This window comes from Chrysochloris asiatica, unplaced genomic scaffold (assembly GCF_000296735.1).
Source record: "Chrysochloris asiatica unplaced genomic scaffold, ChrAsi1.0 scaffold00245, whole genome shotgun sequence".
NCBI classification, from domain to species: Eukaryota; Metazoa; Chordata; class Mammalia; order Afrosoricida; family Chrysochloridae; genus Chrysochloris; species Chrysochloris asiatica.
Window position 1 is genome coordinate 3,140,356 of NW_006408763.1, and position 23,271 is coordinate 3,163,626.

Sequence of the window (23,271 nt, forward strand, 5' to 3'; positions counted from 1 at the left end):
CTTGTAACCACTACAATACCAGAGCTCGCTCTCTCTCTCTCTCTCTCTCTCTCTCTCTCTCTCTCTCTCTCTATATATATATATATATATATATATATATATACACACACACACACACACACACACATATATGCATACACAAAGATACACGCATGCACACAATGAGGATTCAAAAATGGAACAGAAAGATAATGGAATTTTTCCACGAACTTTTTAAAGTCCCCTCATGTATATCATACGGAACATTATATAAAAACTTCCTTTCATACAAGAATAGAAGAGCAAATATTGGAATATTATTAAAATGAATTATTCTTACTCTTAGCCTACAATATTACCAAATGCTGAGAAACAATTAACTGAAGTAATCTAAATGTGGAGTCGTTTTTATTTTTAAATTTCCACTTGGAATTTTATCTGCATTCTGACAAATTCCAGCAACACATGATGGTCTAAATGGTGACAAAATTAGCCAAAGCAGCAGTTTAGGCTTCCACAAATGAGAACAAGTGTATCTCAGAATTCCACGACTCTGTCAGATGTGCAGTTTAGAAATACCAAAGAACTCAGATCCTCTGCACTTTGAAAACTAACCCATGTTAATGCCAAGGTGTGAATTAGCATTTCACTCCACGGGACTATGGAGCCCTAGAGGCCTAGTGTACATATGAGGGCTCTGGCTTCCAACCAAAAGGTCAGCAGTTGGAACCTACCAAACCTTGGATCCCTATGGAGCAGTACCATTTGGTCAGAATCGACTCAGTGGCAATGGATTTATCTAAATGTCCTATTTAGTTCTGGAGGATAAGCATGGGCCTGTGAACCACAAGGTCAGCATTTGGAGCTTACCACACAAAGAAGAGAATTTTTGTTTCTTCAGAGATTTACAGCCTCAGAAACCGTCCATAGGGTGGCTAACAGTTGGAACTGAATCAATTAGTAGTCCAATGCTTATCCTACAGCGCAATTATTAACAACCTGCGATGTGCAGATGATACAACCTTGCTTGCTGAAAGTGAAGAGGCCTTAAAACATTTACTGATAAAGATCAAAGACCACAGCCTTCAATATGGATTACATCTCAATGTCAAGAAAACAAAACTCCTCATCACTGGACCAATAAACAACATTCTTATCAATGGAGAAAAGATTGAAGTTGTCAAGGAATTCATTCTTCTTGGATCAACTATCAACACTCACAGAAGCTGCAGTCAAGAAATCAAACAATGTATTGCATTAGGCAAATCTGCTACACCAGGCCTTTTTAAAGTGTTGTAGAGCAAAGATGTCAGCTTGAGGACTAAGGTACGCCTGACCCAAGCCATGGTATTTTCAATAACCTCATATGCATGCGAAAGCTGGACAGTGAATAAGGAAGACTGTAGAAGAATTGATGCTTTTGAGTTATGGTGTTGAAGGCGAATATTGAAAGTGCCATGGGCTGCCAAAAGAACCAATAGATCCGTTTTGTAAAAAGTGCAGCCAGAGTGCCCCTTGGAGGCCAAGATGGCCAAACTTCATCTCTCATACTTCAGACATATTGTCAGGAGAGACCAGTCGCTGGAGAAGGATATCATGTTTGGTAAAGTGGAGGGTCAGAGAAAAAGAGGAAGACCCCCAGCAAGATGGATTGGCCCAGTGGCAGCATCAATGGACTCAAGCATAGCAACAGTAGTGAGGTTGGCCCAGGATCGGGCAGTGTTTCGTTCTGCTGTGTATAAGGATGCTATGATTCGGTACCGACTTGATGGCACCTAACAACAACAACCTCTTGGTTGTGGTGCTGTAGTATAAGTACTGGACAACAAGGTTGTTGGTTCAAATTCACCAGCTACTCCTCGAAAACTCTAAATAGGGTCTCTATGAGTCAGAATTGACTCGATGGCACTAAACAACAACAACCCTTAACAATGTTCTAAAAGTGGCCATATTTGTTTTTATTTAACATATTGTTGTATTTTTGGTGAAAGTATACACAGCAAAACAGGTTTCCCATTTAATAATTCGTACACATACTATTCAGCGACAGTATTTTTTACTTTAAATTTGTTAAAATTTTAAAGTGTTGATTACTTTTTGATTATGAAAAGAATCCTGTACTCATCTGTAATTATGAAATATTTCAGTGCCAAAAATGAGAAACATTAAGGCATAGGAATTTCCTTTTATACAAGAAAGGAAATCACCCAACATCCCACCATCCAAAGCAAACCATTAACATTTCAGGCGTATTTCCTGCCAGTCTTTTACTTAACATAAAAAATTGAGGTTATACAGTGTTACACAGTTCTGCATACCAAGTTTCCCATTGAATTTCATATTGTTTACATTTTCCCATTTTGGAAATAATCTTCCTACTCATTATTTCAAGAACTGCCTTGTATTCCATCCCATGATTGTGCCTTAATTTAACTTGCCCCCATTAGAAAATATATTTTCACTGTTAACATTGACAAGAAAATATCTATTTTAAAACCCTGTCCTTACTTCTAATTATTTCTCAGTTTAGAAAGTTACAAGTGGGATTCCAGTTGTATATTTAAGGTATAAACACTTATGGCTTCTATTGTAGATACAACCTGTTTTCCGCTAAATGTGTATTAATCCAAATACTATCCCAACAAGTTACAGCAGAGCTCTCATCTCAGCAGTCCAGAAAGCATTATCAACCTAAGAATTAAGGTAGGTAATTTAATCTCTTTGTTCAAATTTGCATCTTACATAACTGGTGAGTTTGAAAAATTTAACTGTCACTGGTCCCTCTGATTTCTTCACTTATAAACTACTTGTTCATACCCTTTCTCGTAAATATTTTATTTTTTAATGCTTTCTTGTATTACATAAACAATTATGTTTAATCTTGCCCATTATTTTGACATGATACCCTGTGCAAGCTTAATATAGACTAAAATTGCCATTACTTATTATCAGAACGATTGGTTTATTTTTGGAATGTGTCTTTTTAAATTTATATTTAAATATGATCTGAAAAAAAGCACTAAATTTAGATACACTAAGCAAAAGTTCCACTTCATGATAATTAAAATTTATTCTGATGGACACTGGATGACCTCATCTAGCTCAATGTGATGGATACTGTCATCATCACCATTTTACCACTTGAAGAAGTTGAGGTACAAAGACAGTCAAGGTAGCCTGCCTGAGGTAACTTAGCTAAAGAGCAGAGTGACCAGGTTGTACAACTCCAGAGTCTCATCTCAGGAACCCCTATATTGAATTGTCTCCCAATCAGTCTCACTAATACATATGTACTGCCTCCAATATCTTGAAGATACTTTCTACTAACGATTCTGCACAGTGGCAGCAGCAATGGGCTCAAGTGTAGCAACAATTGTGAGATTGGCACAGGACCGGGCAGTGTTTCATTCTGTTGTACATAAGGTCACTATGAGTCAGTATTGACTTAATGGCACCTCACAAAAACAAGGGTTCTGTGGAATCTCAAATTCAACACTGATTTTCTTCTCAACCACACAGCCACACTTTTCCTTGTCTTGTCTATTTCTGTCATTACCGTCCATGTTCTTTAACATCATTGGAATGAAATCTTCATCACTTTAAACTCTTAACCTACTCACTATTCCATTCTCTCTGCAAATAATTAGTGGCTTATGATATACCATGCACAGGATTGGGTCTTCACTTTTCCCCTATCTCTAAATTTCTTCTCATTCTCTTGGAGACCACTATTACTTGCTTCCTTAACCTCTGGATATCCATAATGACCTCTTTGTCTCCTTGCTTTAGTGTCTTCCTGTTTCATTGCATTCTGTACACTGTTGAAGAATTACTTACTTTTTTGTGTTACTCAGACACTTATAAACACAGAATTGTAGAGCGAGATGGAAGCCTAAAAACTGAATACCAGATCGGATCACCTGGTAGCTACTATCTAGAGCACTATATTAACAACACTGTTGCTGTTGGTTGTCAATTGCCGTTGAGTCAGTTCCAACTCATGGCAACCCAGTATAGGGTTTCCAAGGAGGAGCTGGTGGGTTTGAACTGCCAACCCTGCAGTTAGCAGTCCAGTGCTTATGCTACAGTGCCACAACAGTACTCCATTAAGAATGCTACTGAGGTCTACCTCAGCTCAGTGGAAACAGTGCCATGATTTATACTCAATGTCTGTCAGAGACTGGTGATTGGTGCCCACTATGCCATGCTTTAACTCCCATTATTATTTTTTTTAATGTTTTATTGTGAATTATATGATAGTTTACATGAGAGAACCTCAGTTCCATATTCATTCCATCATATATCATTAAATTGCCATGGTTCCAATCCCCTCCATGACTTGTCTTCCAACCAAAGGGCATATCCTAGAAGCCCGTGCTCTGCCCTCCCCCCTCCCCCCTCAGTCTTCGGCCCACAGTTCCTCTCCGTCTCTGGATCCAAAGTCCCCAGCCGCTTCATCCCTCCTTATTATCATTTCTGTCTCCATCTCAGGCATCCCCGGTTCTCTGGGTGGGGTCCCGTTCTCAGCTCTTATCTGTTGGTGGTCCCAGAGATCTCCGCTCCTAGACTGGAGAAATAATCGCTCTCTTCCTTGCTACAAAACATCTACCCTTGCATTTCCAACACTCACAATCCGTCTTGATAACTATTAATCACTACAGTATTGCACGTTACCCATCTGCATTTCATTTCATCAGCTCCACCTAGACAAATTGGATAGTTACTCACTGGTGATTCTGCCTTCCTCCATGACCCCTAGCTCTAGGTTCCCTCTTGAAGGCTGGTAAGCCAGTTACTTCTTGCCTTTGTAGTCCCTCCCTCCCCACTCCCATTATGTTTTCATCGAGTCTTTCATTTAATATATTTAGATCTGAGATCAGAAAATTAATAACTTGCTGGAATCCGACACCTGGTCAGTAAAATGTCTTTTACCTTCTGTGTAAAGTATTTAGAATATACTGTATATGCTAAAGTACATAGTTCTTGGGTTCAGAAACTAATTCTTATTCAACTTTAAGCAAGCCAACACCACTATCATCCTAACCTAACATCAAGTCCTGGCAAGAGAAGCCATCTAATAATTATTTACCAAATAAAAAAAATAATACTACAAGGGGAAAGTTTTTGATTAGGGGACGCTAAGTTTATGATAACAGTGGTAAAATAATTTGGTAAAGGATAAGAATAATTGTTGCATAATTTGAAGAATATAATCAATGTCAATCAATTGAAGGAACTGGCAAAGAACAAGGCACCAGGAATTGATGGAATAAAAATTGAAATCTTTCAATAAAGTGAGGCGGCACAGGAGGCACTCACTCATCTATGCCAAGAAATTTGGAAGACAACTATCTAGCCGACTGATTGGAAGAGATCATATTTGTGCCCATTCCAAAGAGAGGTGACCCAACGATGGAATGCGGACATCATCGGATAATCTCTTTGATATCTCAAGCGAGCAAAGTTTTGCTAAAGGTAATACAAAAACGGCTACAATCATACATTGACAGAGAAATTCCAGAGGTTCAAGCCGGATTCAGAAGAGGCTGGGGAACGAGGGAAATCATTGATGTCCGATGGATCTTGGCTGAAAGCAGAGACTATCAGAAAGATGTTTACCTGTGCTTTACTGACTACGCAAAGGCTTTCAATTGTGTGGCTCATGTCAAGCTATGGACAACATTGCGAAGTATGAGTATTCCAGAACACTTAATTGTGCTCATGAGGAATCTGTACCTGGACCAAGAGGCAGTTGTTTGAATAGAACGTGGGAACACTGAATGTTTGAAAATTAAGAAAGGTGTGCGACAAGGTTGTATTCTTTCACCATAGTTATTCAACCTGTATGCTGAGCAAATAATCCGAGAAGCTGGGTTATATGAAGAAAAATGTGGCATCAGGATTAGAGGAAGACTCATTAAACAACCTGTAATATGCAGATGATACAACCTTGCTTATTGAAAGTGAAGAGGACTTAAAACATTTACTGATGAAGATCAAAGAGCACAGCCTTCAGTATGGATTACATCTCAATGTCAAGAAAACAAAAATCCTCACCACTGGACCAACAAAAAAACATTCTTATCAACAGAGAAAACACTGAAGTTGTCAAGGACTTCATTCTCCTTGGATCAACTATCAACACGCACGGAAGCAGCAGTCAAGAAATCAAACGACTTATTGCATTAGGCAAATCTGCTACACAAGGCCTTTTTAAAGTGTTGAAGAGCAAAGCTGTCAGCTTGAGGACTAAGGTGTGCCTGACCCAAGACATGGTATTTTCAATAACCTCATATGCATGTGGAAGCTGGACAGTGAGTAAGGAAGACTATAGAAGAATTGATGTTTGTGAATTATGGTGTTAGAGGAGAATATTGAAAGTGCCATGGGCTGCCAAAAGAACCAAAAGATCCATTTTGGAAGAAGTGCAGCCAGAGTGCTCCTTAGAGGCCAAGATGGCCAAACTTCATTTCTCATATTTAGATATATTGTCAGGAGGGACCAGTCGCTGGAGATGGATATCATGTTTGGTACGGTGGAGAGTCTGAGAAAAAGAGGAAGACCCCCAATGAGATGGATTGGCCAAGTGGCAGCACTGATGGACTCAAGCGTGGCAACAGTAGTGAGGTTGGCCCAGGATCAGGCAGTGTTTCGTTCTGCTGTGCATAAGGTCGCTATGGGTCGGTACTGATTCTATGGCACCTAACAACAACAATCAATGTCACTGAATTGGTGGTGGTGGTGGTATGCTGTGGAGTCAGTTCTGACTTACGGAGACCCTGTATAGGGTTTGCTAGGCTGTAAATCTTTATTAAGAGCAGAAAACCTCATCTTCCTTCCACAGAATGGCTGGTAGTTTTGAACCTTGAGATTAGCAGCCCAAGTTGTAACCACCCTCTAAAGACTAGCAGCAAAGAAAGAACATTAATATGTTTATTAGTAAATACAACTATTTACAAAGAAATGGAACTACATTAGTTTCAAGGACAGAAACCTGAATTTATAAGGTGTTCCCAAGAAGGAGCTCTGGTAGCGTAGTGGTTATGAATCGGGCTGCGAGCTGCAAGGTCAGCAGTTCGAAACTACCAGCTGCTCTGCGGGAGAAAGATGAGGCGTTCTGTTCCCGTAAAGATTTCCAGCCTTGGAAACCCTGTACAGGGTCACTATGAGTCAGAACTGACTCTAAGGCACTTAACAACAAATTGCTAAGAAAAACAGCTTAGAAAAGAAAGGACAGGATATTTACATTATGTTAATGGTGTTGGAACCTTTTGGGAAAGGACAGTAACAATGGTAGTTGTTGCTAAAGTGCCATTGAATCAGTTCTGTATAGGGTCTCTGAGGAGAAGCTGGTGGGTTTGAACTGCTAACTTTGTGGTTATCCTACAGTGCCACACCAGGATTCCGCAATTGTGGTAGTGTAACATGAAAAACTGTTTCAGTGTCATGGAATAATAGTACATGTGGAATTTTTAACTGTAAATATGATGAATATTTTAGTATGTATATTTTCACCACAATTGAAAATAAAGAGAATGGACTAGAAGAGAAGGATAAAATGAATCTGCAGAGAGAAATTGCTGACAACAGAGAGCACAGTGCTAGAGGAGGTGGAAGGAGCAGAAGGGACCCTGAGCTCAGGGATTTAGCTTCCTGGGTTCCAGCTCTGCTGCTCTAAAGTCAGTGCCTTCCCTACTTAGAGATGTTTAAGGAAAGAACCTAAAAAACTGACTAATCTAAATAAAGTATAGTAAACAGAACTCTTCTTCCTTAAGATTAAAGAAGAGCTTTAGAAAGTAATTCTGTATAAAACAAATAATTTGCAGTACATCACTTTTTCCACCACCACTCAGTTACTAAAATAAAATAAAAACATATACGTCAGCAAAACACTGTAGTAAGATACAAGAAGGAATCTTTTTTAATATTAAGGTCTCTTACCCACAGGAGTAAGGAGCTCTAGTAATGTAGTGGTTACAAATCGGACTGCTATCCTCAGGGTCAGCAGTTCAAAACTACCAGCTGTTCTGTGGGAGAAAGATGAGGCTTTATGCTCCTGTGAAGATTTACAGCCTCAGAAACTATGAGTCACTGTGAGTCAGAACCAGCTCCGCGGCACATAACAACATCAACAACCCACAGGAGTGCTTCTCAGTTTAATATGAAATGTAATTCACTTTGGTGGTCTTGTTAAAATACAGATTCTGACTGGGGAGTTCTGGGGTAGAGCCAAAAAAATCTGCATTTATACAAGCTCCTAGGTGTTGCTGATTTTTTAACCTCACAATGAATGTCAAGAAGCAATATAAAATTCAAAAATGCCTTATCTAGAAATGTGTCAAAATAGAAACATAGGTGTATATAGTTGGGATTTCTTAGCTTTACCCACCAAAGTAGAAAAGGGATTGATGATGTTATTGCTACATTATGGAAACTCAAATAGAGGACAGTTTTTACCAGAAAAGTCAGAATACTAAGCAAGGTCTTTTTTAAAAGAAACAATGTTATTGGACAAAACAAAAACTTACAAGAAAATTCCATGAGACATTTCACTCACTTCCAAGGACTTATAGAAGTAGCTTTTCCAGCCAGGGTATAAACCCTTTCCTTATGGAAGAATGGTTTATACCAGGAAGCAGACGTGCAGAATATGTCCTTTGGTGGTATAAATTATTATATATGTCTGAGTGTTTTTTTGTGTTTTGAAAAAAAAAGAGCTAAAGTGAATAGAGAGAAATACTGTTAACTGATAGTACATGGAGGGGATTGTAATCATTGTAATGAAATAAGTTGTATGATTTGCTGAATGCAAAACTGATGATGTGCCCTGTAAACTTCCACTCAATCCACAATAAAAACTTGAAAAAAAAAAAGAATGGTTTATATTTCCAATAGTCACACATGAAGAAACCAAGGCTACCCTAAGGAAATCCACAGAACATTAATTAAAGCCTGATTATAATGCAGATGTTGGTCAGGACCCACATAATTAAAGGAGCATCACATTGCTACATGTAAAAAACCAGAAACAAAACACACACGCATATAAAAGAGCTTTAAAATTCTAAGAATATGCTCTTAAAACAGAAACCCTAAAACTATTTCACTAAAAAACACATCGAATGATTTCTACTCATCATGTCTGTAGTAAAACCATTCCATCTCAAAACGTAGTCATACTTTCTTACATCAAGACAAAGTAACCACTCACACAAACTCTTCAGGAACCTCTGCCATGCCATGCCAAGTCTTTTCTCCTGATGTGTTTGTTGTGAGTGAGGTCTTCCCACCTGCTCCTACAGCATCATCATCAGTTGTTACTAGTCTCACCCCAGAGATGCTCAGAAAGCCAGAACAGCAGGAGACAACCAACTGATAGCAGTTCCTTACTGGCCCAACACTTATTCTCTCAGATGAAAGCTTTTGTCACTCACTCAGGAGAGCTACCGGGATACAAATCCAGCAGAATTCTGCACCTGGTGTGCAAATCAGAACAGCTAAACCTCCTGTCACATCAACACAGTCCAAAATATCTGGATAATCCTAGAAACAACACTCACAATCATCTTTATGAAATACAGTTTTACGTAACTAGTACAACGATGAAACCTAAATCCATAAAAGTTCCGTATTTTAAGAGACCTGTCTCTATTAGAGAAACAAACAAACAAAAAATGCATATAAGCTACACAGTTTACATTTAGTTCTACTCTGCAAAGTCACATAAACTCTGAGGCCAGTAGATTGAATTCATCAGAGATTTCAAAAATAAAAGAGAAGTCACGCCCTTGGCTTTCAAAGTCTGACCTTCCCTAACAGCAAGCACACTGAAATTTCCCTTTTCACTTACATTTTTAGAGGAGCATGGGTTGACATTTGAAATGTCTGCCATTTGCCATCCCACTCAAAATAACTGAATTACAGAAATGGCATTTAGAAGGGAAATTTATGTATACTAGCTGAGCCTAAGCAGATAACATTAGCAAACTTAGCACTGGTGTATATACATATATATATATATACCAGTCACAGGCCTTGGTGGTTTGCCTTTCTGAACCTCCTCCGCCTTTACATTCAGCAAAAAAAGATAAAACAATCCCAAAACCATAAACATAAATGCGGTCCCTTGCCATCATAGTTCCACTAAGCAAGCCTGGAGACTTAAATTGGGTTTCTAAATCAATAGAACTCTGAATACTAATTTACCATTAGTGAAGAATTCCAACATGTAATTGCACTTGATTTAACAGAAAAAGCAAACAATCAAAACAAACACAGATTAATGGAGTGATTTACTAGCCATCAAAGTAAATGTTACCCTTTAAAACAAGCTACTGAATGCTATTATTTTAATAAAAGTCTCAGGGATGTAAGAACAAATATATATATATCGATTATTTCATTTTAAAATATTTTCTATAGGAAAAGCTCACAGTACTAACCAAAGACGGGTTAGGTGTTATAATGTCATAGCTGTGAAGGTCCAATTAATAAGCATCAACTTTCACAAATGAAGAAATCCATGCACATTGGGTTGTGGTTAAAGATTATGGGTAATCCACAGAAAATCGCTGCGACTCCCAACACTGACTGCAACGTTGCCTCCGCACACCACTCGTATCAATCCTTCCTGCAGCCCCTCCCTAAGGCTCCAGTCCCCAAGACGTTCAAGATCAGATTCCGTCCACAGCCGCAGGCCAGCTCTCTCAGCCCGCATTTGCACCGCAAGGCGCCCCAACCTCTGATCAGAGTCCAACAGGAAAGGTAGGCGGGGATCACCCTGAAAAGGTAGACTCTCTCCCCATTACATCTAGATGACCTGGTCCTTCTGACACCACACAGTGCTGAAGCAGAATGAAAAGATAGACGCAGTTCCCAGGCCCGGCCAAGGGCAGCCCGGGACCTGGGTGGGGCCGGGCGGGGGCCGCAGGCGTGAGTGGCAGTGCCAAGCCCCGCCAGTGAGAACCAGGGGAGGCTGCGATTCTGCTGCATTGTGCTGCATCACCGCGAGGACACCGTGAGCCATCCATCTTGCCAAAAAGGCACATCCCTACCAAATAAACCCCGCCGAAGCCATTTTTCTCCCCTGCCAAAGCACCCCCACACTCGCTGTCTTCTCACTCATTATCTCGTCTGACTTCAGATTGGAAAATAATGGACGCGGTTTGTGTATTGATCCCTCTTTGAGCCCCCTCCCAATTTGATGGCATCTTTCTTATCACAAAAACAAAGGAATGGCTCGCCTAAAAGGTGAGCAAGAATGTGAGGTATGTGACAGGTTTCTAGCCCACCAACCCAAGGCAGGCCTGGAGGGTCCCCACGCGAGTACAAACCTGTTGAAGACCAGGGTGGCAGGAGCCCAAAGGCGGGCACAGCGGCAGATCGGCGCCCTGAAGCTGCTCCCGCCCAGCCCTGAGAGAGTGGGAACAGCAGAGGGCGGGGGCCAGGCGCTGGAAGGAGGGGGGGGAGGCGCAGGGCTGCTGCCTAGGGCTCAACAGCAGCGCGGGGCAGTCCGGACCACGCCTGGCCGCATCCCGGGTACCGTTACGCGTAGCGCCTAGCCTGTCACTGCCACCCCGCTTCCCACCGGTGGGGGTGGGGTGGGGCACCCGAAAATATACCCTCCCAGTTGCCTACTCTGCACCCACCCCCGCTCCAGGAGTCATTGCGCTCGGCTGGAGGGAAGAGGCGGCGGAGGCAGAAGAGGAATCAGCGCTTCTGCATCCAGAATGAAGCTAGCAGCCGCGATGCGCACAGGCGAGTCTGTAGATGCCTCCCTGAGAAGCCGAGGTCCTCGACCCTCCACCCCAAATAACACGAATAATAATAACACACATTTGAGTCCCTGAGTCCCCGCGCCGCCCCCGCCCTGGCTCTGCGGCCTCCCTGCCCCCACGCCGCTCTCCCGGGCGCAGGACACGAGTCCTACCGGCCCGGGCCCTCACCCCTCCTCCTTCCCGGAGCCCGCTTGGGAGACAGCTCCAGTGAGTTGGCATCTTCCTACTTCGGGCCCCTTACCTACCTCCCGGGGATGGGGTAGGGGAGCCGAGGTCCCGTCCTCCTCCCGCTCCTCGGCGGCCGGGCCGGTGGGCCGGGAGACGACTCCGCGGTGCTGTCCGCGGCTGGGGCCGGGGTTCACAGGACGGGACCAGTGGGCGCTGCTGCGCTGGGTTGCGCGCTCGCTCCGAGCGGAGAGGCGGCGGAGGGAGGGACTGGAGGAATCCGCAGCCTGCACGGCAACAGCTGCACTGATTCCGGGGGCTGGACGAGAGGAGGGGTGGGGAGGAGTAAAGGAAAGAGGAGGGAGCCGGTAGGGAGGGGGCCAGGGGCGGGGAAAGGGAGCCGCGCGGGAGTCCGGGCGCGCGCATACAGGCGCGTACACACACTCCCTCCCGCACACTGTTCGCCTCGGCTTCAGCTCCCTCCCTCCCCACTCTAGGTCCCTCCCTCTCTCCTGTCCTTGGCGCCTGCCTGGAGCCCTGCAACCTCCCACCCACCGCCTATCAGGCGCAAGAGCCCAGCCTAGAGTGCATCCAAGCTCCCCTCAACCGAGGCTCTTCCCGGCCCTTCCCCGACCTCGCTCTCAGCTGCAAGGGCTGTCCTGCGCTGGCTGGGCACCACTGCGGGCGCTCCCTGAGCAAAGGGACAATGGGGGCTTTGTCCCCATAGCCGGCTAGAGCCAATTTCACGTTTAATTTGAGGCTAATTCGATTATCGCAATGGAAAGGGGCAGTCTAATTTTCTATGTAACTGTGCAGCCTCTTTTGGCCCTCCCTGTTTCGTTTGGAACGCAATGGAGAGAGTGTGTTTTAGGGAGATTTTAAGGTGTCATTTGGCTGGTTGGTTTTAGATCTGGAAGGTGAAGCTTGTAGGTTCTGCTTAGCCTAGAATAGGGCGATGGTAATCTCTCCATGGCAACCATTGGGCGGGGGCGAGGGAGCTGTTTCTCCTGGAGGTCAAGATCTTCCTTCTTAAATGTTTTTTCACCTTTTCCTTCTGGATACCTGGGAGCCAACCCTACAAACGGTTCATTCAACTCCTGCCTCAAGCCCAAACGCAGGCTCAACTTCAACCTGAGGTTGGTATCCTCCCCAAGTCACTCCTGGGTGTCATTCTGGATGCAATAGATGCCCGCTGGGATGGTTTGGGTGTTTGAGTTCTCCCCCACCCTTATTTCCTGAGGTGGACAAAATACCAGCATCCACTTCCCTATTTGCTAAAATTATCCACCTAGTCAATCAGCAAACCTGTGTAGAAATTCTGGAGCCTCCACTATTAGAAAGGAAGGCGGTGCCATGACCAAGATCATGACTAGAAATGTTCTTTAGAAAGCAGTCTCCGGAAAATTAACTTTCTTCTTGCCATATAAAGTACCCAAGGCAGTGCAGTGGGGCTGGGGACCTTCAGAGGGAAGAGGGTCCTCCTCGCTGAAAAAGCCCAGGGCCTTTCCCCTAAATATCCTACCCTCAAGCCCTGAATAAAAACCAGTGCAAGACAGTCAAGTAGTTTGGATCATGCTTAAATCAATAGAACTGAGACCTGATGATTTGTATTTCTCTAGGTATTTTTTAAATGAATATTTGAAAATAACTAAATGAAAAATTTCCAGCAAACAGAATATGATTCTTCATATTCGGCTTTCACCATCAACATGAATGTTTGTATAAATGTTTTCTTTCTTTATATAGGTAAGAAATTGAGGAAGGCAAGTTATTTAACATTTTTTCTGAGAAGATTGATCAACACAACCAGAAGGTAAATGCAACAGCAGGGAGTTTTGTTTGTTTACTGTGAGTGTAGCAAGCACTTGGGAGATACTCAAAAATATTTGTTGGATTGAATTGACTAGAATAACTTGACTTGTAAGGTGCTCTCATTAGGTAACATAGGCAATAAATTAAGAATGAAAGATGTTTTCCTTTCACTTGGTTTCTGTCCTGGTCCCCAGCACCTCCCCAACTACAATGTTAATAAAATACCAAAGAAAACAATGGCAACACTGGGAAATGCCTCAGCTTAAATTCTTCCAATCTTATTCTCAGGTGGTGACTCTTAAATGCTTCCTTTATTACAAATAACAGTACTGGAATAAATCTTCACTTGATGGATGAGTCATCTCCCCTACCCTGCTCCCTTCCTACTTAAGTTTATAAAATTTCTTTCACAAAGGCCTCACACGCAACCTTAGCAAGCTATTCTAGTACCTCACCAGCAGTTATTCCAAGAGTATGGAATGCAAAGATTCAGAATTTCACTATAAATACCTGCTTCACAATTTTAATTCTTATCCTATGGTGGTCAAATACATCACTAAGAAAGCCTAGTGTACCATAGAGAAGTAACAGGTAAAAGTCAAGATTGTCAAAATCTGGAAAGATTATTGGAGAAGCCATGCATGTGGGAGGCAAGAAATCTATAAAAAGATAAAAAGCCTTAGGTAGTAATGATGGAGGAAGCGCTGGTGGCAATTGAGTTGAGTGCTGGGCTGATAACAAAAAATGTTGATGATCAAACCCACCTAAATGTTCCGTCAGAGACGGATCTCCATCCATGCATCATTTGCTGTACATGTCCTCTGGCTATATGAAAGTCCTAGGGAAGTAAAATAAATTCTCCTTCATTTCCTTGAATAAGGGAAACTAAATAATAGTGAGCAGTAGTATTGTCTGCCACAACCTGTTTTATTTAGAGAATGTTGTTGTTGGCAATGGTGTTGAGCACCATTAAGTTGGTTCCCACTCATATCAACCCTGTATAGGGCTTCCAGCGAGGGGCTTATGAGTTTGAACCACTGACCTTATGACTCAAACTGACCTTGCAGTCCAGTGCTCTATCTTACAGCGCCAATCCAGGACTTCATTTAGAGAATGTTGTTTTTATTAAGTGCCCTCAAGTCAGTTCTAACTCATAAAGACCCTATATAGGGTTTCCAAGGAGCAGCTGGTCCAGTGCTTACCCTATAGCACCACACCAGGACACAGAATAGTTTTTTATGTATTCCTTCATTATGTTATATAAACCCAATTAAAACCCCTCTTCTATTGTACTGATAATTAGCTTAAAACTTTACATTCAGAACACATTTTGAAAACCAGAATAAATGTGCTCTATTTCTATTTACTTCCTAAACTTGTCTTCCTTTTAACCCTGGGATTAATCTGGAAACTTTCTTTGTATTAGAAATGGTTCATTTGAGGATTTCCACATATTAACTTTACACTGAGAATACCTAAAGACTTAAATATTTATACTGCTCCCGAGAAGATTAAAGCCTCAGAAACCCTATACAGGATCACTATGAGTCTGAACCCACGGCACTTAAAAACAATCATTTATATGCATTACTTAGTGATTGATTATAGTCCGTACTAGAATGAAAGATCCAGGAAAAGCAATGATTTTTTTTACTATTTTGCTCATTGCTCTACTTCAGGGATTAAAGAGTATAAAGCATATTTATCTTAACTTAATGAAAGAATAAAGGACTTTTTATAATGGCAGCAAATGTGTTAAAAGTGCTTAAAAGTATTAATTCATGATAATGATAGTTGTTATTAAGTCAGTTCGTGGATCTTTCAATCAATCAGTAAATATGTAATACATATATATTATTGTTGAGCGCTGTTGAGTTGGTTCAGATTCATAGCAACCCTGTAAGGGCTTTCTGAGGAGCGACTGGTAAGTTTGAACCACCAACCTTGCAGTTCAAACTGACCTTGTAATCAAATGCTTATCCTGCAGTGTCACATTATATATGTTGTCAAGTGCCATCGTGTCAGTTCCTACCCATAGCCACCCTGTATAGGCTTTCTGAGGAGCATGTGATGAGCTTGAACTGTCAACTTTGTGGTTGAAACTAACCTTGCAATCCAGCACATTAACCCACAGTGCCACACTATCTATCTATCTATCTATCTATCTATCTATCTATCTATCTATCTATTTATATAAAATGATAACTCTGAATATGTGGTAATTTAACAATACCAGTTGAGGTCTCAACTGTGTTTAAGTTGTTGTTGTTGTTATGTGCCATCGAGTCGTTTCCGACCCATAGGGACCCTGTATAAGGTTTCCGAGGGTGTAAATCTTTACAGGAGTAGAAAACCTCATCTTTCTCCCGCGGTGCAGCTGGTAGTTTCGAACCGCTGACCTTAAGGTTCGCAGCCCGATTCGTTGTCTAAGTAGATCTGTATATATATGTTATTGTTGTTAGGTGCCATCGAGTCGGTACCGACTCATAGCAACCCTGTGCACAACAGAACGAACTACTGCCCAATTCTGGGCCAACCTCACAATTGTTGCCACACTTGAGCCCATTGATGCTGCCAGCATATATATTATATATGTAAGTTTGAACCTAACATCACTTAGTAGCAACAGCATATATATGTGTGTGTGTCTATATACATACGCATGTGTATATATATACACACACACACACACACACATAGATTTGTGTATATCAGGATATGTGATAATTTACTAATATCAGTATATCAGTTGAGGTCTCAGCTGTGTCTTAAGTAGACTTGCGCTCCATAGGGTTTTCAATGACGATTTCTTTGGAAGTAGCTAACCAGGCATTCTTCTGTGGGGCATCTGGGCAGATTATGAATCACTAATCTTTTAGATAACAGTTGGGCATGCTAACCATTTGCACCACCCAGAGTTATTTATAGAAATAACATAAAGCAATCAGGATAAATAGCCACCGCTTTCTATCAAGGGTCTTCAAATTTTATCTCTTAGCAGCAATAATAAGTAACAACTAAATTATGCTTCCCATTTATAAAGTCCTTTAGCAAGTATCATCTTATTTTGTCTACTCTTGACCCCCCTTTTATAAATGAGAATCTAAGGCACTAGTGGGTTGAGTGAGATGACCACATCCACACAGCTAATATCTGTCAGAGATATCTTTTTAGAAGTCTGTGTGTTTGGGCATTCCACGTTAATTATTAAAAGCAATTCTGAACTTAGACTTCTAGAATAGTAGTAGAAACTCTATTAACTTTTCTCCACTGAATTCACTTATTGGATTATATTCTCTGTTTCCTCTGTGCAGCAAGCATATTGACTGATGCCAATGGCACACTAAACCTGCTGAACTATAGGCTATATTCTGGTGCATATATACTTGGAGTCCTGGTGTGGCGCTGTGTTGGACTACAAAGTTGGTATGAACTGCACAGTTGGTGGTTCAAGCTCACCATCACTTCATGGAAACCCTATACAGGGTTGCTCTGGGTCAGAACCAACTCGATGGCACTTAACAATAACAATAACAATGTACTCATATGACTGTGGCTTACGTAAAAAAGATGTGGCCTTTCACTCAGTAAACATATATTAAAAGAAATACTTTGACAAAATTCCTATTAGAATGTGAATGTCTATTGGTAAATTTCAAGTTAAAATAAATAATGCATTTGTGCAGATTTATATTTCTCATTTTATTTTTCTTCCAAAATATAATTCAAGAATATGCAAGTGATTCTTAGACAAGACACCAAATAAGAACAGTAAGAAAAAGAGACAAAATGGACTTCATCAGAATTTAAACTTTTGTGCATCAAAGGAAATTATCAAAAAGTGAAAAGATAACTGAGAAAATATTCGTGAATCTGATATATATCTAGAATAGTTAAAGAACTTGTCTATTGTAACTAAAAAAGACAAAGATTCCAATTTTAAAATGTATATCAAATGGTGGAAACCAAGTGTCCATCAACTGATGAATGGCTCAACAGTGTGCAGTATTATTGTTGTCAAGTTGGTTCCAACTCATAGCCATATTGTACTGGGTTTCCAAAAGTGGCTGGTGGGTTTGAACTGCTAACCTTCTGGATAGCAGTACAGTGCTGATACTACGGCTTGAGTATGCAGTATGTACATACCAAAACCCAAATCAAACTAGTTGGCATGGAGTTCTTTCTGACCCACGGCAACCACATGTGTTGTATGATAGAGCAGTGTTCTGTAGGGTCAAGGCATTTTCCCCAAGATACCTGTGAGTGCATTTGAACTGTCAGCTTTTTGGTTAGTGGCCAGGTGCTTAACCATTTGCACCATCCAGTATCATACATACAATGGAATATTATTCAGCCATAAGGAGAAATTAAGTTCTGTTACATGCTATAACTTGGGTGAAGTTGAAAAATATGGTAAGTGAATACGTCAGACACAAAAGTATAAATACTGTATGATCCCACTTATATGAAATACCTAGAATAGACAAAGATACAGAGACAAAGGCATGTTATTGATTACCAAGGGATGGGCTAAGAGGAGGGAATGGGGAATTATTGATTAATGGATACAGAGTTTCTGTTTGGAGTGATGAATAAGTTTTAGAGATAGTTATGGTTGTACAGATTGTGAATATAGTTCATGCTGCCAAATTATCCATTTGTTAAAACAGCAAATTCTATATTATATATTTTGCCACAAGTATTTAGATATTGACAAAGGACTTCAATAGACATTTCTCCAAAGAAAATATTGCAGATAGCTCATAAGCACATGGAACATCATTGGTCATTGTTGCTATAACATAGGCTTCCCGTCGCCTGGTTCTTCAAGATTGTTGGTCATTTTGAATCCATTGTCGCTGCTATTAATCCATCTCATTCAGGATTTCCCTTGTTTTTGTTGGCCCTTTTCTATCAATTGGTACTTCCTGTGGGATAATGTACTGGACTGAAAGTCAGTTTGAACCGCAGGGTTGGCAGTTCAAACTCACCAGCTGCTCCTCAGAAACCCAATATAGAGCCTTATGAGTTGGAACCAATTCAACAGCTCTGAACAACAACAGTCCATAGTGGTGGTGGTGGTTATGTGCTGTGGAGTCGGTTCTGACTCATAGCGACCCTGTACAGGGTTCCCGAGGCTGTAAATCTTTATGGGAGCAGAAAGCTTCATCTTTCTCCCATGGAACAGCTGGTAGTTTCAAACTGCTGACCTTGCGGTTTGCAGCCCTATTCGTAACCACTATGATACCAGAGCTCCCTACAGTCCATACATAGAATTAGCATATGAATCAGCAATTCCACTTCTAGGTATGTACCCCAAAAACTGAAAACAGGTATGCAAATAAATACTTATATGACTGTTCACAGTGGTATTATCTACAATAGCTAAAAAGTGGAAACAACCCCAAAGTCCAGGAGCAGATAAATACGTAAACAAAATGTGAGATATACATACAGTGGAATACTAATTGGTCACAAAAAAGGAATGAAAGAATAAAATGAATACATGCTGCATGGATGAACCTCAAAAACATTATGCTAACTGAAAGAAGCCAGACATAAAAGGTCACACATTGTATGATTCCATTTATATGAAATATTCAGAAAAGGTAAAATTGTAGATGCAGAAAGCAGATTGTTCCTTGCCAGAGGCTGGGGGAAGGGACAAAACTGCTTAGTAACATAAGGTTTTTATTTTGTGTTTACTTTGAAGTGATGAAAATGTTTTCGAACTAGAATAGAGGTGGTGGTTGCACAACATAGTAAGTGTACTAAATGCTATGGGATTTTTTACATTAAAATAGTTACTTCTATATAGTATTAGTTTCACCTCAATTTTAAAAATGCAATTCAAAAATGAAAATCATATATAATTTCTATTAACTCCTCCTTTAACATCATTTTAAAGTAGCCAACCAACTACTAGTTAAAAGCGGGTGACTAACTTTGTGGTTAGCAGTCCAGTGCTTATGTTCCAGCACCACACCAGAACTCCCTGGTGCTGGTGGTGGTCATGTGCCATTGAGTCAGTTCCAATTCATATCCGCCCTGTGTAGGGTTTTCAAGGTGATACAATTTTACAGGAGCGGAAAACCTCATCTTTCTCTCCAGTGGTGACTGGTAGATTTGAATGACTGTCCTTGCAATTAGAAGCCCAGTTTGTAATCCACTACACTACCAGGGATCCTCAGGACTCACTGTTGTTGTTGTTATTGTTAACTCCCCTTGAGTAGGTTCTGACTCAAATTGACCGTGCAGAGGATTTCTGAGGCTTTTCAAATCTTCAAGGGACCAAAGAGCCTCACCTTTCTCTTGTGAAGCAGATGGTGGGCTTGAACCACAGACCTTGTGGTTTGCAGTCTAGTGCATATTGCATGGAGCCACCATACTCCCTACATGCTTATAATTTAACTCTCCAATATGAGATGTATATTCCACCTGAATCTATTGAGGCATCCTGATTCTAATTTATCTCACCACAGAAATATGAGTGATTTTGATCCTTACTATTGGTACCAGACTAGAAATTTATAAAAGAAAATGTTTCTGGAATATTCCTTTGGCAAGCAGTGCTGAGAATGATGGCGGGAAATGCTCAGAGAGTGGTGTCACTTTTTCTATATAACACAGTGAGCACTTTTTCTTCATCTTCTCAAGCTGTGCCATCCATCACAGTAGCCACAAGTCACATGTGGCTGTTGAGTACTTGAAATGTAGCTAAGGTAACAGAGGAACTGAATTTTTAATTTTATTTTTAATTGATGAAAGTTTAAATTTAAAAATGGATACTTGATTTGGTTATTGGAAAACTTTGAAGTAAGTTTGGAACCACTTAGGTAATTGAATGTACTTTTTTAAAACTGTTAATTTTATGAATTCTACATATATGAGATTTCAAAAATTTAGTAGGGGAAAAATATAAAATAACCTAATTTTGAAAAATATTGATTACATGTTGAAATGATACTCTCTGTAATATAATTAAATAAAATATACTTGAAATAATGTCACTTATTTCTTTTGACTTTTTAACTACTTTTAATTTTTTTTAACTACTAGAGCATTTTAAAGTTGCATATGTAACTTAGTTCATTGTATTGTATTTCTATTGCACAATACTATTCTGAACATTTTAAAAAGAATCTTCAGTGATTGGCATCATCACTCTATTACTGTTAAGTGCCATCGAGTTGGTTCCAACTCATAATGATCCTGCATAAGGTTTCCACAGAGCGGCTGGTGACTTAGAACTGCCAACCATGTGGTGATCTCAGTCCAATGCTGATACTACAGCGTCACACAGGAGTCCAATTCCATCACTTTATAGGCAAAGAAAAACTGAAGAAAGACAACTAAATTATAGAATACTATATGTTACAGACATAAGAACTCCGAAGTGAGGTCAAGTATTCAACTTCCAGATGCTCCCATAATGCCTTAACCCATAGGCCTCTGTACCTCGGGTGTCAGATGCTTTTTTGTGAGCATAAGGCAGGCATAGCTAGTATTTTCATGACTGGCAGTGCTCTTTTGGAAGACCTTGATATCATTTGCTGGCCTATGCAAAGGATTCCAGAAGTGGGAGAGATTCGTGCCTAGAATTCATTCAAGAAATTGCATACATTTATAAGCTGATGACTAAGACACAAAAGAAACACATAGAAAAATCACTTCCCAGAGAGCTCAGGGAAGTTTAACTTGCAAGGTGTTTGAAGAGAAACTGTTCTTTCTGTGTTGAGTTTTTAGGTTCTGGTCATTTTGCTCCCAGTCAAACTCCAGTGTGGAGTTAACTGATAGAATTGCCCATCTCACGTTCTCAGATTCTAGATGAAAAGGGGATTAGAATCTTAGACATTTTTTATTAGCTTTTAGTGCAAACATTCTCATGGCCAGTATATGGTCAAAACATCCCTTTTTTCTTTTTTTTTTTTAACTTGACATAATTTAGTAAAACTTTTAAAAGATGTTTTTCAGATGAAACTTGTAAGCATGTATCTAAATCTGAAAAAGTTTTAAGCACCTGGATATTCATGTGCTTGTGTTTCAAACAAAGTTCACCAACTTGAAAGTCATCCTCTCCTTAGTAAATGCTGCCAATATGGAATAAGGATGAAAATGAAAAAAGAAACACACACATAACAAAAAACTTTAAACAGAAAATTCCTCTGTTGTTGGTGAACAGAGCAGCATTGTTGTTTGTTTTTTGAAGGGAGCAGGAGATGGGGCAACGGGTGGGGTGTTCCTTTTTGAAAAAGCTTTGAAAAGGACTTCTGAAGCCTTCACAGAAACGGCCAAGCAGGAATACTGGGTTCTAATTCAGCACATGTCCAGTAAGGCAGGGTCTGTCTCAGCTGCAAATAATTTACACTTTCAAGATTCTCTCCAAAGAGAACCTTGGACCAAAACTATCTGAAAAAAACTACAAAAAACCATACATTGGATTTCAAATTGTTATGGGGCTCTTTAGTAGAAACAAAATTATTTATGAATCTAGGATTCGTAGGGCAATATTTTAACTGAATCTGAAAACTGGGGTTTTCACCCATTTGGTGGGAATATTTATGCTATCTGAGTGGCTAGTTCTGTGGGAAGATTAGGAGATCGAACTTATCTCTAAATTGTGTTGTAGCTCCTAGACTATATGCACTGCCATTTTTACCATTAGTAGATCCTTAAGAAAGAAATAAGAACCTTCTCCATCTTTTACTCTATTAAATTGTCCTCTCAGCTTCCAAGAGATTTTAGAATCGAGGCAACCCCTCCCTTAAGGAACCCTAGTGGCACAGTGGGTTAAGCATTGGCTCAAGCTCACTAGCCACTCCATAGGTGAAAGGTGAGGCTGTCTGTTCCAGTCTCAGAAACCCTAAGGAACAGTTCTGCTCTGCCCCTTAGGGTCACGCTAAGTCAAAATCAACTCACATGGCAGTGGATTGGTTTGCTCTTCCCTTACTGCTAAGCTGAGTTTTCTCAGACACTCCAGAAACATTGTTGTTACCTGCCCTCAAGTTGACCATTTACTCATGGTGACCATATACGTCAGATCACTAGCAGCCAACAGGGTTTTCAATGACTGCTTTTGTGTGTGTGTGTGTGTGTGTGTGTGTGTTTGTTTTTTAATTTAAGGTTTTTATTGTCAATTGAGTGAAAGTTTACAGGGCACATCATCAGTTCATATAATTCATGTAACTTGTTTCATTACATTGACTATGTTGTTGTTGTTGTTAAGTGCCATTGAGTTGGTTCCGACCCATAGCAACCCTGTACAGGGTTTCCGAGGGTGTAAATCTTTTCAGGAGCAGAAAGCCTCATCTTTCTCCCACAGAACAGCTGGTAGTTTCCAACTGCTAACCTTGCAGTGCGCAGTCCGATTCGTAACCACTACGCTACCATTGACTATAATCCCCTCCATATACCATCAGTTAAAAGTATTTCTCTCTATCCACTTTAGCTTTTTAAAAAACACACAAACAAAAAAACTCACTCAGGCATATATAATAATTTACATCTCCAAAGGGCACATTCTACAAGTCTGCCTCCT

At 40.5% G+C, this 23,271-nt stretch overlaps 1 protein-coding gene across 1 annotated transcript in view; it reads right to left on the minus strand.

The window, feature by feature from the left end:
- The window catches only part of SPTBN1 (spectrin, beta, non-erythrocytic 1), a 276,936-nt gene extending 264,743 nt beyond the window's left edge, over positions 1-12,193 (minus strand). Inside the window, exon 1 of the mRNA XM_006873535.1 lies at positions 12,002-12,193. The gene's annotated coding sequence lies outside the window, so the exon portion shown is untranslated. The remainder of the gene's footprint in view (positions 1-12,001) is intronic.
- Between the last annotated feature and the right edge of the window lie 11,078 nt (positions 12,194-23,271).